The following is an 18,166-nucleotide window of genomic DNA, read 5'->3' as shown; positions in this document are numbered from 1 at the left end:
AATGATAACTAAGTGAATGGTGGTATTATTATAAACAGTGGTGTCAATGACACTAAAAATATAATTATGAAAGGTCCCTTACTGGACTAGTTTTCAAAAGATTCTTTCTGCTTCAGAGCATTCTTCATCTACTTTTAAACAGTTCTCCTATTGAAGAATTATAGCAAAATTTATTGCATATGCAATAAATCTATTTCTTAAAATGTAGATTAGTTATTTCTTAAAATGTAGAATCAAAATCCTAAATTCTAATGATTTAAAGATTATAAAAATTATAAGTACAGACACATTTCAATGAAAGATTTTTCTTCTGTATTGCAGAATCATTCAATACAGATTATTTCTGTTAGTGAGCATGTAAAGTAAAAATTATAAAATACTCAAGAGGTTTCAAGACTAATTTGCAAAAACTGTATTACATTTTGAAAGAGTACCAGATGAGTTTCCCTAATAAACTTGCATTAGAGATTGGATAATTGGTGCAGAGAAGTGCAATTATTTCTTATATATGTTTTTGAAACAACAGGGCCCATGAAATCTCTGGATTATACTTTCTAAGTAAAATGGCATCCTGTTAAAAAGTCTCAGAGTCCAGAAACATTTGATTTCAGAAGCAGACTACCTACTTAAATAGATTATGCACAGGGAGATCAGATGGCCACCCTCCTTAACTGATTTTTAGCAATTCGGTAACTATAGTGCTACCATTTATGCAGCTGTTGTCAAAGGCTCCGTGTTTCAATTTCCATTCCTCATTTTCTGACCTGTTCATAAATGTCTACTGCAGGCTGAAGCCCACAGTGCAAGGTTTTATTAATAATAGATTTAAAACTGTGATAGAATGTGTGTTCCCTCAACAGAGTTGGCAGTGCTCCACTTCATGGGACAGCTGGTCTCTGTAAGCTCATTTCCCAACAACTGACCATAGCTGAAGCCAAACGAGCGGGAACTAATCAAATGGAACCAACTTACTCAGCTGGTTCAATGAATCTGTACAAGTGATGAGGACACAACAAAATAATTAGTCTTACTATTCTTAGGTCTTAAGACAACCTTAGGGAAAATCAGACTGGGAAAAAGTGCCAAACCCATGTTTAATTTGACCCATGGTAAAAATACAAAAATTGAGATGGATTTGGAATAGGATGTGACTATTCTACCCAAATATTTATGGTGTATCACTAAATGAAAGAGTGTACTGTTTATATTGGTTAGTCTATTCAGAATGTGGAGCGTGGCTGAAACTATGACATGTCCCTATCAAAGAAATATCTGGAGTAATAAAACAATCATACATATCAACTAGACATGGATAATAGGTAATCAATAAACATTATTACTTTAGTGTTTATCTCTTCCTAAGAAATAGAACATTCCCCAAATAACTGCACTAAATATAATTTAGGCTGAAAAAATTCAGAAGGCAACTCAGGATTTAACAATGCTTATAATGTTTATTAAGAATGCCTAGAAATAGTCAAACTGTGAAGTATGAGAGTACAGTTTCCAATGCTGCCCCAATTTCTGACACCAACTGCAAGTTCAGGGGGATTCCTAAAACCACCCTTAGATTCAGTAATTTTCATAGGACTCCCTGAAAACTTATATTTATGGTTACTGTTTATTATAGGGAAAAGATAAAAATTGCAAGCAGTCAAAGGAAGAGACACATAGAGCAGAGTCTAGGAGGATTCCAAACATGAAGCTTCCATTCTCCTTTCCTAGAACTGACTTGTAACAATGGACACAGAGTACTGAAAATAAGGAAGCTCAACCAAGCTTCTGTGTCTTTAGTTTTCATTGGTTGAACAACACTGGTTGATTGCTCACATGGCTGAACCCAGTCTCTAGCTCAACTGATACCACATGAGCCAAAGTCGCCACCCTAGGTCACACTGTTGGCCTTGATGCTGGGGCCAGCCCCAACCCTAAAGCTATTGGGTGTGGATGACCTCACCCCAAGATCCAGTGTAGCCAGCCCCTACTCTAAACAAAGATGCTCCTACCAGGTATTAAATAGATGACCTCTGAGAAGGCTAGGGAAAAAACCAGATATTTCTTTGGCCAAGGCCAAATTCTTTACTATACAATAAATATTAAATGATCATTCACACTTAGGTGTGGAGTTAAAAAATATATAGTAGATAAGTATATTGTGAATCTCTAGTTTTACTCTCTGTGAACTTTCTTAACTAGGACAGTATAACTGCCCACTCAAATACTCTATTCCCTAGAAGTCAATGACTATTCAGTTTATGTAGTTTGATGCATAACCTTTCCACAATTGGGACTTATGAAAGCATTTTAATCTCAAACCATTCTATTTTAATCAGCAAGTATTTTTATAGATCCATGTCTACCCTGAGCTGTTTTCTGACTCACTAAGAAAGCCTTTCATCATACCCCATACACTTGCCCCCTCCTCCCTAAACACAACTATAGCAATACTAACTCTTGGTTCTCCCTCCATCCAGTCCAGTGACTTCTTAGTTAATTTTTTCAGTTCAGTCTCATTTCAGTTTAAAACTACCCCATGGAAGATAATTTAATTTGATGGGAATGAGTTAATGTCCATTAAATAGAACCAAGTTAAATATTTTAGGAATCCTAGTTACTGAGTCTGATCAATTCTAACACATGGTTACAGTATTCCCAGTTTAAGGAGAATTATTCATAAGGATTAACATTTTCAAAACTAACAAGATTAACTGGTGCTACTCTGAAAATAAATAAAATACGAGGCATTTTTATTTTATAAATACATGTTGTATAAACAAAACTGTATATTATTACTCTTCCATGAAAAGTTCCATTCAGAATATATTTATCCAGATGGGGAATATTTATAAGCAGAGAACCCAGCATAAGAAAAGAAAAAGCTGCCAATCAAGCAAATTACCCTAATGACGATGATCATCAGGAAGGAAACACGTTATATGAACAACGCTCTGATTGCAGAGCGACTGATTGCAGAGGGTCAAAACATAGCTTTGCCATGAATGGGGCTAAAAAACACCCCTGTGTCCACGGAAGGCTGCAGGTATGCTGCTGCTATGCCAGAATGTGGTACTAGCCTGTAGGAATATTTTTCTCTAAAGCATGTCTCCTGTGTGGATATCAATTTTTATTACACTTCTCTAAGGATCATCTAAAATGATTTGGTTTTCATCATAAAGGGGCCAACACATGACCAGCACTTAGAGAAATTTCAAGGACAGGTGTCTTTTTTAAGAGCTCTCTTCTAGTGGGAAATGACTACTTGTAGCCAAAGTAAAAATAGTCCCCAGTATAAGGAGCAAGATGACATATAATGAATGCTTATTATATGTCATGTGCTGTGTATAGATTATTAATTCAATCCTCCTGCTATCATATAAGGTGGAGACTATTATGGTCTATTTTTATTTTCAGATGAAGAAATGAGGTGCACAAGGGTTGAAGAACCTCCCCCAGATGAAGCTGCCAAAGTGGCCAGTGAAAGAGTCAATCCCCATTTTATAGTACTCCAAAGAATATTCTTTCCCCATACTATTGTCTCAACTGTTGCAGGATGACACCGAATGGCCCAGTTGCTCTGGATCTAGTGTTGTGGACAGGCTTATCAATGGATCTAATTATTTCAATGTTTTTCCTTGAGGCTAAGAAGGCTACAGATGCTAATAGCTTTCAGGGAATGAGATGGTCGGCCTGACTTCAAATCTCTGAACTGCCACTTACTATTGTGCAACCTTGAGCACATTACTCAACTCTCTGCACAAGTTTTCCTCCTAAGTACACACACACATAATGGGTTGGTGTTTTGTTTCGATTTGGTTTGATTTCCTCTATCATTTGAAACTAAGTTGTAGACACTGTGGTATTTCACTTCCTAATACTTCCACATGAATCCCTTAAGAACAAATAATTCATTTGGTGCTTTATTGGGAATATTCTTAATTTGATTTTCTGTATCTTAGTTTTATAAGTGAGTCTAAATCAAGAGATACCCAAGTCTTATAAATCTTAACCAATTCAGAAAGTTAGAATATGAATAGAATGACCCTTGCCTGGAATTGCCAGCAAAAATACCTGTGAGCCTTTAGTAAATTCTCCTGTCACAGTAAAGTACTATCATCATCCTCAAATTAAAAAGATATACAAATCACAGGGTTGCTACATGCTGAATCCAAGTACATCTCAAGGCTCTTACGTGATTGGCCATCATTTTCACAATTATGTCTGGTATCCAGATGGTGCTTGTTCTCAGTACTTCAGCTTTTGTATATGGAGAGAAGCCCTTACTACTCCCTCTAACTCAGTTTAACATTCAACGTACAAGTCTTCAAACTCCAATAAACAATGAACGTTCTTTAGACATTAAACAATCAATATTCTTCAATGTTTACTCACTACTGACACAAAAATAAATTAAAAGTTATGAACTTGGCAAATTATCTCCAACATTTAAAAATTGACTATAAACTTAATAAAACACTATAAATATTTGATTTAAAATACTTCTAATAAAAATTCCTTTAAGTATTGAAACCACCGTAAGATTTAGACACCACATAGCATAGAAATACAGAATGATGTTTCAGAGTACAGACTATGGAACCATACCACCTGTATGCAAATTCTGATTTCTTCCACTTAATAGCTGTATGACTTTGGGGAAATTGTGCCTCATTTTCCACATCTATGAAAAGAAGGTTATCATAATATTTATCTATGATATTTATCTCATTGTCCTATTGTGAGTCAACAGTATATTAGCAGAACTTTGATAACACCAGGCATATGGTCAGTGTTTGAAAATATTAGTTACATCTAAAAATATCACAGTGATTAGAGAAGCAGTTCTCAAACTTTCTGGTCTCTGAATCCCTTTACTGAGAATCCCAAGATGTTTTGTTTAAATTGGTTATGTGTATCAAGATTGACCATGTAAGAAATTAAAGTTGAAAATTAAAACATTAATTTTAAAATAATAAATAGGTTAAAGTAAATAGTATATTTTAATAGGAAACAACTATATTTTCTCCCAAGAAATAATGAGAAGAGTGGCGGTATTTTACACCCTCGCACAGCTCTTTACCTGACTTCTATGAAGTCAGACATTAGATTCTCATATTTGCTTCTGAATTCAATGTGTTTCAGCATGTTCTTTGGATAGAAGTATTTGAAGAAAATCCAGACTCACACAGATATGTAGTTGGAAATAAGAGGAGTATTTTAATAGACTTTTCAGAAAACTTTGTATATTCCTCTTGATACTAACACCAAAATTTGATAAGTGGTTGTCTACTAAAACTTCACTGCAATGTGAAATCTGAAACCAAATCAATGAACATTGCTACTCTGTTACATTGAATGGTCTATTTTGCACTTTGATTGATCTTTCACTTTCTAATGATTTTCTACATTGATCACTTGAAAAATATTGGTTCACTGAGTTATGCCATTCTTTCAAATATTAACATATTTTATAAAAATATATTTGTTAATATCTCCACCATTGTTATCAGAAAACTCTGTAAGGATTGGGAAGCTCTCAAGCTCACAGTAGCTATCGCAATTTTTCCCAAATTCTAATTTTCTCCTGAAAGCTTGAATTTCATCATTGGCAACAAATACTATCAGTCGATTGCCTTTGAAGTGACAAGATGATTTCTTTTATTTTTAAGTAAATCTGTGCCAAATACTCAACTATAAAAAAAAAAAACATACTTTGTCTGTCAGTTAATCTTTCAACTAAAAATTGTGTTCCATGGAAAGGAGGAGGTTGTTCAGCTCTCAACTCAAATGGACAAGTGCTTTTTCTTAAGAAAACCATCATAGTTCAAGATATAGCAAAATGCTTTTTGTATACTTCTCAATTCATCACACAAAATATTAAACAGACATGTGCTCTCTCGCTTCTGGACAAGATGTACTGACAGGGACAGAACTGATCCTCCCCCTTGCAACAACCAAAAATACAGACAAAATGTATGAATCAAATGCTTTCAAAGACACTGGATGTCAGTCAAAAAAGCATTGATCCTTGACAGATGGGAAACGAATGAAGCCAGTTCTACAGTGTCCTAATTCATTCCTTTGAGAGAGTTTCCAGGTCATGACCTAAAGAGAGGGAATGAGGCAGTGTCGATGGACTCTCTGAGTTGAGGAGACTGAGAACCCAAGTGTCTAAGTGTTCACAGGAAAGAAGAGTGAACTACACGAAGAGAAAGCCCTGGAAATCTTTAGAGGGTCTCCCTCAAGAGTTCATTAGGGCCTGGAGCAGCAATATACTTATTTTTAATTTGTTTATGTATTTATTCATTTATTCATGTTGTCATATTATTATTATTATTCCTACTCTTAAGGGTTAGCTTTTTAACTAGATATTTATTTTGGAAACTTGCTAGATTAACAATAAATTTGACCACTTCAAAATAGAAAGAATTCTACCTCAGGTTAAATGCCATTGCTGGTTCTGGCTTAAGGATTGAATGATTCTTGGTATAACTTAGATGATTTGATTTGTTGCATCATGGGACAAGTCCAATCTTTTCCCATAATTTCCAGAAAGCACTGTTATTTACTTGTAAATGGTCAGTATTACCTAAATCATTATCTTTGTATAGTTACCTATACAAATCTTTCATTAAGATTAAAAACGTCTGTTGGCTTTATCTGTAATTTAAAATCATTAGAATGCTCCTCCAGAATGAAATAATGCCACTGCAGCAATATGGATGGACCTAAAGATTATCATACTAAGTGAAGTAAGTCAGAAAGAGACGACACGTACCATATGATATCACTTATATGTGGAATCTAAAATATGATACAAATGAACTTATTTACAAAACAGAAACAGACTCACAGACATAGAAGACAAACTTACGGTTACCAAAGGGGAAAGGGGGTCAGGGAGGGATAAATTAGGAGTTCGGGATTAGCAGATACAAACTGCTATATATAAAACAGATAAACAACAAGGTCCTACTGCATAGCACAGGGAACTATATTCAATATCCTGTAATAAACCATAATGGAAAAGAAAGTGAAAAAGAATATTTATGTGTGTGTATATATATGTGTGTGTGTGTGCGTGCGTGTGTGTGTTTATAACTGAATCCCTTTGCTGTACGCCAGAAACTAACACATTGTAAATCACCTATACTTCAATAAAAACTTTTTGAAAAAAGAATGCTCATCCAGCCATTTTATCTACTAGAAAATGAAGGTTAGAATCCGACACAGTAATTCTTCCCTTTAGAACATCTGGCTAAATTATCATCCTGAAACAGGATGTTAACTAATTAGTGTGTATGACCACCAGAGTTGATCAACTGATGGACAATCTCTCTACCTAGTTATCATGCACTGGAATTATTTGGTAAATAGGCATCTACAATGTCCTATCTTGTATAGTTCTTGGCAGAATTCCTACTATTATGGAGAATATTTGTCTACTCAAAATTAGTCCTCTTCATTCTTTTTTATAGATTCTGATTACACAGACACACAGACACACAGACACACACATATAATCTGCATATGCAGGAAAAAGTAAACTCAATATATTTATATTGGCTTCCTCTTGTAGGCATATGTTGCTATCTTGCTTATCAGTAATAACTATACATATATACGTAATATAATACATACATACTTATATATACTTACACTTAAATGTTGAAACAGATGTACATGTAGAGTACATGTACACATGTACTAAAACTATTAAAATCTATAAAACATTAAAATCAATAAAAACCAACCATATACCAATATAGACAAAAAAAGATTATCTTTTTTTTTTTTGGCATTACAACTACCCCATTGAGTATTTTATTCTCACTTTTTGAGTGCATTGTGAACTCATGGCCTTTAATAGACCTGAATTATTTCAGTTATTTATGATTTCAAGCCTATATTTTCTTCTCTAAGCTGATGACAGCCTCCTTCAGCTGATTCTTCATCTATTTTGTAATAGTCATGATATGTTTTTTAAAACTTTCCTACTTTTGGCAATAATAGAAAGTTTTCTGCCCATTCAGAAACCTCTCTGTCCTAGAATAGAATAAAATCTTCTCTAAGACACTCCAGTTCCCTTTTTTTGTGATTGGGATTAAAAATCAAAATCTTGGCATGAGGTGGTACATGTGAGAAGATGTAGCTGCTTCTGTTAACACCTCTGATTTTAAAGTAATATAAAAATCAATTGACTAAGACAAATGAGCACTGTAGTTCTGTTCAGGAGTGAGAGGACATGGAAAGTCCAGGGGTATTTTTTCTCCGTGTGCATGCCTTCCTTTTTCTTTTTTTTAAAGAAACATTTTCTGTCAACCTTATCTGCATTTTCTGTTTAAACATGTGGACAAACAGCTTCAGGCCACTCAGGCTTGTTCCCACCCATTCAGTGGCCTGAACAGCGGGAGTGCAGACCAGTCTTCAGTGGTGGGCTGAGCGCCCCCATCTTCTAGAGAAACTGCTGACCAGGCCCCAGGACACCTGCATCTCCAGACGCCTCTGCAACCTCAGCTGACTAGAGTTAACTCAGGAGCTGGAGCAGTCCATTCACCCTGAACAATTCCTCCTTGTTCACAGCCTTTTCAGCAGTGGCTGGCTCTTCCTTTTCAATGTCTCTTCCTTTTCAATGTCTCCAGGGTCTCTGTAGAACTAGAGATGCGGTGTGACCTCCCACGGATGTTACTTTGGAGATGGTAACGCAGGTGTGCAGAACTTCCTGGGTCAGCATCTACCAACTCAGACCCACTGAGTGAGCTCCCTTGTTGCTGCCTGGGATGGCAATGTCCACAAACTGCAGAGGAGAATCTGTGTTACACAGAGCAGTGGTGGGCAGGTTAGCATAAGATGCTCCTGTGAGAGGCTGGTGATCGGCCCTGAGATCAGTAACCACCTGAAATAGCAGCTCCCTGAAAGCTGCCTGGATCTGGTGAGTGAAGGCTCCAGAAGTGAAACAGCCAGCAACACAAGTACCTCTAGTGGCAGCAGCAAACATCGGCCCAGCTCTCTGCTCAGTATTTCTGGAGGATAGGACACTGGACACCAGCCAGGTTTTCCCTGGCAACACGGCATGAGTTGCCAGCAGAAGCTTCTTCCAGGTTCTCTTCAGATTTATGATGTAAGATGCCATCACTTTTCCTTCTGTAGATGTACTGTTTTATTTGGAAGTCAAGGTCGGTGCCAGCTCAGTGGGTTCCTGCTACAAGGAATTTGAGGACATCCTCCTCCTTCATTTTCAGGACATCAAGGACTCTGGACGTTAAAAAAGTTTCCCTTAAGTCAGGACAGGAACCCAGAACAACACCATTTGGACTCCTATCTGGGTAGCACTGTGTACAAAATGCTGCTGCTGAACTCTGTGGAAAGCAGGTGATTTCCATAGATATAAAAAATTTCATCATATATTGTACTATTTTGCAAGTAAATATATTATACATTTTTCAAAGAATTATTTGTTTTTGTTCCCAAGGGCTACATTTTTAGTAACCCAAATTATAAGGAGCTAAGAGACTGAATAAGGAAAAATAAACTATTTGGTAAACAGTGAATCTGATGTCAAATTTCAACTTCATCTTTTGTTAATTCTACTTTATTGCAGTACAATTTAATAATTTTTATTTCAATTTATTCAAACTAAAAAAAAACAAAAACAGTTCACCCATTTCTCCCAACCTTCACCCCATGCCTCTGGCAACCACTAATCTGTTCTCTGGATCCATAAGTTTATTTTCCTTCTTTCTTTAGATTCCACATATAAGAGAGATTATATGGTATTTGTCTTTCCCTTTCTGAGTTATTTCACTTAGTATAATGCTCTCGAGGTCCATCCATGTTGTCACAATGGCAAGATTTTATTCTTTTTTATGGCTGAATAGTATTCCATATATAATGGAATATTATATATAATATTATATATGTATATATCAATCACAGTTTCCTTACCCATTCATCCACTGATGATACTTTGTTTTCATACCTTGGCTATTGTAAATAATGATGTAATGAACATGGGGCTGTATGTATCTTTTCCAATTAGTGTTTTTGTTTTCTTCAGACAAATACCCAGAAGAGGAATTGCTGGATCATATGGTAGTTCTATTTTCATTTTTTTGAGGAACCTCCAGACTTCTTTTTCATGGTGGCTGTACCAATTTACAATCCCATCAACAGTACATGAGGGTGCCCTTTCTACACATTCTCTTAAATATTTTTTTTATTTTTAGTCTTTTTAATAATAGCCATTCTAAAAGGAGTGAGATGACATCTCATTGTGGTCTTGATTTGCATTTCCTTGATGATTAATGATGTAGAGCATCTTTTTACGTGCCTGTTTGCTATCTCCGTATCTTCCTGGGAAAAAAATATATTCAGGTCTTTTGCCCATTTTTAAATTGAACTGTTTGGTTTTTTGATTTGAGTCCTATGAGTTCTTCATATATTTTGGATATTAGCCTCTTATCAGATATATGATTGCGAATACCTTTTCTCATTCATAGGTTGCCTTTTCATTTTGTTGATGGTTTCCTTTGCTACGCAGAAGCTTTTTAGTTTGTTGTAGTCTCATTTATTTTTGCTTTTGTTGCGTTTGCTTTTGGTGTCAAATCCAAAAAAAAATCATGTCCAGGACTGATGTTAAGGCATTTACGGCCTGTGTTTTTTCTAAGAGTTTTATGGTTTCAGTTTATTTTTGTGTATGGTGTAAGATAGTGATCCAGTTTCATTCTTTTCCCAACACCATTTATTGAAGAGACTATAATTTCCCCATTGTATAGTCTTGGCTCCTTTGTTGTAAATCAATTAATATACATGCATGGATTTACTTCTGGGCTCTCTACTGTAGTCTATTGATCTAATGTGTCTGTTTTTATGCCAACAACATATTGCTTTAATTATATAGGTTTGTAATATAGTTTGAAATCAGAGAGCATGATGCCTCCAACACTGCTCTTCTTTCCCAAAATTGCTTTGGCTGTTCGGGGTCTTTCATGGTTTCATACAAATTTTAGGAATGTTCATTCTATTTCTGTGAAAAAATGCCATTGGAATAATGATAGGGATTTAATTGAATCTTTATATATTTGGTAGTATAAATCTTTACACTAGATCACAGTATAGGCTATATTCCTCTGTCATTTTTATGTTATTACAATTGCATTTGGTTAAAAAAGTTATAAAGAGACTTTTTCTGCATAATTTTTCTTAACAACAAAGTTTTTTTTTTACACAGAACTGCCACTTACTCTCAAAGTATCTCTAATATGTGGAGTTCAAATTATTTCTGATTATAGCCTCCCATTTGAATCTATACTTCAAATGACTAGAGTTCACTGGTGTGTATTAAAAAGTAAACAGATGCTGAAAATTAGCCCTATTCATGGAGAAGACCTTTCTCTGTAATTTTTTAAAGTTGTATTATTTACCTAAAAAAGTCTGACCTCATTTTCTTAATAGTGTTTCTGACAGAAAAAAAAAAATTCAGCGATTTTTGTGTAACTGGAAATGTGTTATAATATATAAAACAACTGGGAACCTGAACCTAGCCCTGTTCTTATCACTAAACCCTGAGAAAGTCACCTCAAATCTCTGCTTCTCAGTTTCCTCACCCAAGTGAGATAAACTCACAAGTGCAGAATCAGCTATTCTTAAACTTTTTTTTTTGGGTGGGGGTTATTTTATAAATAGCACAGGCTATTTGAGAAGCTTGGCCTTCCCACATTAGATCAATAGAATTAAAGCTCTTCATTCAAAAAACAGACATTCAAATAGGATGGCAAGAGACTTTTTTCATTATATTATTAGCAGAAATAATGAAATTAAAACTACATTGGCCTCCTAGAACCAGTCTTCTTCAAACTCTCAGACTCTATCTTTCAATATTCTTTATTTGTCCTAAAATTTCTTAAGGGCTAAGTTCTTACCTTCCTCATTTTAATATTGTAATACCCCAGAAACATCCCAGGCACAAGTAATCACCTAATTTTTCTTATAATTTAACTGAAGTCCCTCAGTTAATCCTCACTGCCACCTTAAAAGATTAGCTGTTTTCAATCCATTTTTTTCATTAGGAAAATAGGATCAGAAAGGTTAAGTAATTGCCTTGAAATCCCAGGGATTGTAAATGACAAAGGTAAGATTGCATTGTCAAATATTCTAATGTTAAAAAACAGGTGGTGGGACTTCCCTGGTGGTGCAGTGGTTAAGAATCTGCCTGCCAATGCAGGGGTCACAGGTTCGAGCCCTGATCCAGGAAGATCCCACATGCCACGGAGCAACTAAGCCCGAGTGCCACAACTACTGAGCCTGCACTCTAGAGCCCGCAAGCCACAACTACTGAGCCCGCATGCCACAACTACTGAGCCCGCATGCCACAACTACTGAAGCCTGTGAGCCTAGAGCCCATGCTCCACAACAAGCCACGGCAATGAGAAGCCCGCGCACCTCAACCAAGAGTAGCCCCCGATCACCGCAACTAGAGAAAGCCCGCGTGCAGCAACGAAGACGCAACGCAGCCAAAAATAAGATAATTAATTTTTTAGAAGGTGGTTAACTCTAATTACAGAGGTAAATATTTTTTTCTTTGAAATCCTTGAAGAGGATTCATTTCACATCACCAATAATATATTTTCTTAAGAAGAGGAAGACAGGTGAACAAAAGAAAGCAGAAAGGAAACACTGTAAAAAGGATAGGAACGTTAAATTTCAAAATTTGCATTACCCGAATCTAAATTTATATCCGGTTGAATAAAAGCATTGGATATGAATTGAGATTAGCACTGAAAAGACTCACTATACTAATGATACTGAGATATTTTCAAACTGACAGTCCAGCTTAAATCCCTCAGATTCCATGGCTATATACTTTAAAGTTCTGTTAAGTGTGTAGATCTCATGTTAAGTGTTCTTACTACAATAAAATAAATTTTAAAAAAAAAGGAAAAGAAAATAAATGGCTAGACCAGATGTAGAACAGCTCTGCTTCTTCAGTTTGACTATCAGATATGCTCCTAAGGACAAGATGGTAGGAGAAGGTTGATTTTTTTTTTTTGGCCCATACTGTTTTGCTTTGCTTTTCCCACAGGTGAAAAGCAGGTGGGGAGATGTGCTGGTTGTTTCAAACAGCAATGACTAAAGTCAGTAACACTTAAGATGACTGATTTAGAAAATGACAATCAACACTATTTTTAGTACTAATCCTTCTCTTGATTTTTTGTGGGACCAAGATGATCTGTGTTCTAATTATAGACTGGGAGCCAAAAGGAAAAACAAAAATATATGAGATCCTAAATTAGTAAATGTTTAGTGATGTAATGATTTCAATAACTTTAAGCAGTAGCAAATGTATAAGATAAATTTCAGTGTTTATGGGATGGGAAGACCCGAAACGGTTTTCACTGATGTGTTTTCTGAGTAGGAATACTGCATATTTGGGCTGAAATGCATGAGCATTGCCTTCTACAAAACACATACGGCAAAATTGGTTAATTAATTGGAGAAACAAAGTTCCACCTAATATTCATGGCAAGTCAGTAAGTTCCACATATATTAATGGGTAAAAGAGAATGAATCAAAGAATTAGAAAAACATTTCTTCAGGTATAGAAAGATTGATAAAGATAATTATAAATATTTTATGATCTATACAACATAAAGAGCAAGAACAAAATTAAAAGAGAGGCGACTAGTGCAGAGAAAAATTGGCAACGGACATAACAGAAAATCTGTTATTTTACACATGAACAACTCTTTGGGATCAATAAGAGACAATCATTTCAATTTTAAAGGGGCAAAGAGCATGAACAGGCATTCCATCATGAGAAAAATACAAATATCCAATAAATGTGGGGAAGAAAAGTTTAGAATCCCTGTTAAGCAAAGAGTTAGAAGCACCTTTCAAATAAGATACTTTTTTTTTTATCTCTAATTCTAGTTTTTGGTAAAGGTTAAAGGACTATCATCCACTACTGAAAAGAGTTTAAACTGGAAATATCTTTCAAAATTATGGGGCAAAATGTAACAAAAACATTAAAAATGTGCCTGCACTTTAACCAATTTGATTTCTTAAAATTTATCTTTAGGACATGAACAGAAATCCATTAGGATGTTAATTGAATGTATCATTTTTAATGTGAAAATTTGGAATATGATCTAAATATTTAATAATCATTAATGGCTTAAGTAAATATTGAAGCATGACTACCATGGAATACAATGCAGCCATTTAAAAACACCATATTGGGTTTCCCTGGTGGCGCAGTGGTTGAGAGTCCACCTGCCGATGCAGGGGACACGGGTTCGTGCCCCGGTCCGGGAAGATCCCACATGCCGCAGAGCGGCTGGGCCCATGAGCCATGGCCGCTGAGCCTGTGCGTCCGGAGCCTGTGCTCCGCAACAGGAGAGGCCACAACAGTGAGAGGCCCGCGTACCGCAAAAAAAAAATAAAAATAAAAACACCGTATTGTACAAAATTAACTAAAGAATTCAGGAGAAACTTCCAGAATAGGCAAATCTTTAATGCTAGAAGGAAAGTTGGTGGCTGGGTAAGGCTGGGAGTTTGGGGGAGGAAATTGAGAGAGACTGCTAATGGCCATGTTTTTTTTGGGGGGGTGATAAAAATGTTATAAAATTAATTGTGGTGATGGTTGCACAACTCCATGAATACACTTAAAAATACTGACTTATGCACTTTAAATGGGTGAATCATATGGTATGTAAACTACATTTCAAGAAAGCTGTTATTAAAAATAACGTAAGAAAAGTCAAAACACAAACAACAAACTGGGTAAAATACTTGCAACATATATCACAAATAAAGAGCGAATTCCCTACTATTTTAATAACTCTTAAAATTTGAGGTGAGTCATCTGAAAATCAGAAATATGGGCAAAATACATGAACAGACAATTCACATAAAAACTGTAAAAATGATGTTTAACCTTATGAAAAGATATTTACTTCATTTACCATAAAAGAAATGCAAATAGAAGCTACACTGAAGATAAAATTTCACAAAACATATACAAAGAGTGTGTGTAAAAACTAGCAAAATCCAAATGAGATCTTTAGTCAACAGTATTGCACCAAGGTCAATTCTAGCTTTTGATCATTGTACTCTGGTTATATAAAATGTTATCACTGGGGGAAGCTGGGTACAGAGTACACAGAAAAAGTACTATTTTTACAACTTTCATGTAACTCTAAAATCATTCCAAAATAAAACATGCCTCATTCAATTTGACAAGCTTTTTAAAAAATATAACTTTTTATCCCTATTACGGATTACTCTGTGCTCTGGTTAATTTGATCAGCATAAACACTTTAATTACATAATGTGAGTTCCCTAATGCCCTTTGGCAATACAAGCTTCAGTCTAATTCCTTTTTAACAATCAGGTGTGAGCTGGTTTTAAGAAATCCTCCAGAAGTACCTGCAGTATTTTTTCTTTCCCTCTTAGCCCCATTACATCACACTCATTAAGCAAATTATGCCAGTGCAGCACTGTGCCAAAATGTCAGTGGACACATGAGAGATTATAGAATCATAAATTAGAGATGAAATAGCAGCTTAACTAACTTTCTTCAAACAACAGAAATATATGGTTTAGAAATGCCTTTCAGGGACTTCTGTGGTGGTGCAGCGGTTAAAACTCCGGGTTCCCAATGCAGGGGCCCAGGTTTGATCCCTGGTCAGGGAACTACATCCCACTTGCATACCACAACTAAGAGTTCGCATGCCGCGACTAAGGAGCCTGCCAGCCGCAACTCAGACCCGGTGCAACCAGAAAAAAAAAAAAAAAAAAGAAATGCCTTTAATATAGGAAAAAAAACCCTTAAAACATGTAAGGGTAATCAAGATGATTACAATCAACAGCATAATTAATGATACTATCAGAATCATTAGTGCAATAACATATTCAGAGAAAAATATTATAGCACAACTTAAGATTAAATAACACAACTTTTTAATTTTCATCTCAAAGAGGATATTATATGAAAAAATAAACATCTTAACTCTTTAACATTTTCACAAATGACTGCTTCCAGGCTACAAAAAGTCTTCGGGGAACTCATGAATAAAAGTCACATAAGCCATTAAAATAACACATTACCAACTTTCTCAGTGTATTTTTTTTTTTTAGTTAAAACATACTATGAGATATTAGCTCATTTTGTTATATGAAACTTCCTTGGCTTTCTCAGTAAGGGAAATCATTTAAATTATCAATTGCGAAGTTTAATCTCATATCTGGCTAAAATGAGTTTTTCACTTTCCCTTTAAGAGGACCATGCAGATTCACTAGTTACTCCTTTAACTGTCTTCTTTGCGCTTTATGATTCATTACCGCCGGAAGGGATGTCTCACCAAGGAGGCATTCCTAAAATAATGATTGATATTTAATTAGAGAACAGGCTTGGGCCCATGTGGCTTTGGTAGAAGGGATTCAGCACTATGGTCTGGTCAACAGAGCCCTCACAGTGACCTCATAGATCATTAAAAAAAAAAAAAAAACAAGACAGCTAATCTCCACAATAGATACGTGATAATAGATAAAGGATAATAGAATAGCCCAGTAAAACAACTACCTCCTCTTCTCTCTTCTTCCTCTCTCTATCCTCATAACAGTTCAGTAGCTGAATTATCTGGTGGAGCAGTAATGAGAACACAGGGCACTCCTACTACTACAGAATAGTTAATGTTAGATAATTTAATGTATTTTTTGTCCCCTAAATTCTGCCTAAAATTTTTCCCTAAATTTGATGATATCTTAGGAAACTCACTGACCAACAATAAAGAAAAACTAGAGTTCTTCTGGTTTCAGGAAATTGTCAAAATGAACACTGGATCCTCTTCAAAACTGTCTCCCTTTGTGTTATTATTTTTGAAAACCTGCCAGAACTGTTACCCATTTTTCTATGATTTTATTATAGAAAAATTCTATTCTTCAAACTGACTTATTTTGAGCGAGGGAGAGGTATGATGGCATTTGTGTTTCAAGTGTTTATCAATATGACAATAAGAAAAAGAACTTGGAAAAGTATACTGGAGAGATTATTAGGAGGCTATTACACTTGTGCATAGGAAGGAAGTCAGTACCTTAATCTAAACTTGTTGGCAGCAGAGACAAAGAATGGGATGGATTCAAGAGAGCCTTAGAAGGTCAAATTAACAGGATTTAGTCATTATTTGGTAATAATCAGTGGGAAGAATGGCCCGCAGATTTCTGACATACAGGACAACGTGCGTCATGTTTACTGAGATGTGGCATGCTGAAGAAGGTTCATGAAGGGGAATTTCCTGGTGGTCCAGTGGTTAAGACTCCACGCTCCCAATGCAGGGGGCCCAGGTTCCATCCCTGGTCAGGGAACTAGATCCCACATGCATGCCACAACTAAGAGTCTGCATGCTACAATGAAGATCCCGTGTGCCGCAACTAAGACCCAGCGCAGCCAAATAAATAAATAAATATTTTTTAAAAAAAGAAGAAGGTGCATGACAAGGAAGGTGGGCAATTGATGAAGAATCTAGGTTGGGTCACATTCAGTTCAGATACTAAGAAGTTAAGGGAATTCCCTGGTGGTCCAGTGGTTAGGACTCTACGCTTTCACTGTTGAGGGCCCGAGTGCAAGTTAAAAAGTGTACCTAGAGCTCAGATGAGAGGGAAAACCGAAAATGAAACTCTGGGAGACAGATCAGAACATCAAAGGCAAGTGGCATTGTCACAAAAGTTGTTCTAAATATTTGCCCAAGTGATTGTTAGTTAACAAACAGACACATTTGCACAAGTAACTCAAACCACTAATATTTTTAAGCTGAATGTTTTATAACATTTATAACACATAGAATTTAAAATTTTATACTGATACCCTCTCTTTATAATTATTAAGTTATATTTTAATCTATATCTAAATTCTTAAAGGTTCCCTGATTCAAATATTTATTCAACAGAACTGTGTGCTGTATCCCTCTCTTGGACACTAACAGTATATAACACAAACTAGAATACTAAGGTTCCTAAAAATTCTATAGTTAAAATATGACTTAATTTTGTTTCCCCAATTTATTTGAATACAATGCCCGTTTTTGAGCAATGAGGTTTTACAGACCTAATGTTCAGAGTATATGATATTTAAAATATTAATCTACACAATTTTCAAAATTGTTTTCAGTTT

The 18,166-nt window shown here is 35.5% G+C and overlaps 1 protein-coding gene and 1 pseudogene across 2 annotated transcripts in view; both read right to left on the bottom strand.

Moving 5' to 3' along the window:
- The window catches only part of ZNF804B (zinc finger protein 804B), a gene marked incomplete at both ends in the record, with an annotated part of 496,853 nt that overhangs the window by 408,437 nt on the left and 70,250 nt on the right, over window positions 1-18,166 (bottom strand). The window lies entirely within an intron of this gene.
- Window positions 8,227-9,380, bottom strand: LOC309827680 (small ribosomal subunit protein uS2-like; annotated as a pseudogene). The gene has a single exon. The product of its transcript is annotated as a small ribosomal subunit protein uS2-like (transcript).

This window comes from Grampus griseus (assembly GCF_964374135.1).
Source record: "Grampus griseus genome assembly, chromosome: 9".
In the NCBI taxonomy this organism is placed as follows: Eukaryota; Metazoa; Chordata; class Mammalia; order Artiodactyla; family Delphinidae; genus Grampus; species Grampus griseus.
Note: the sequence above shows the minus strand (reverse complement) of the source record. Positions and strands in the feature narration are given on the sequence as shown.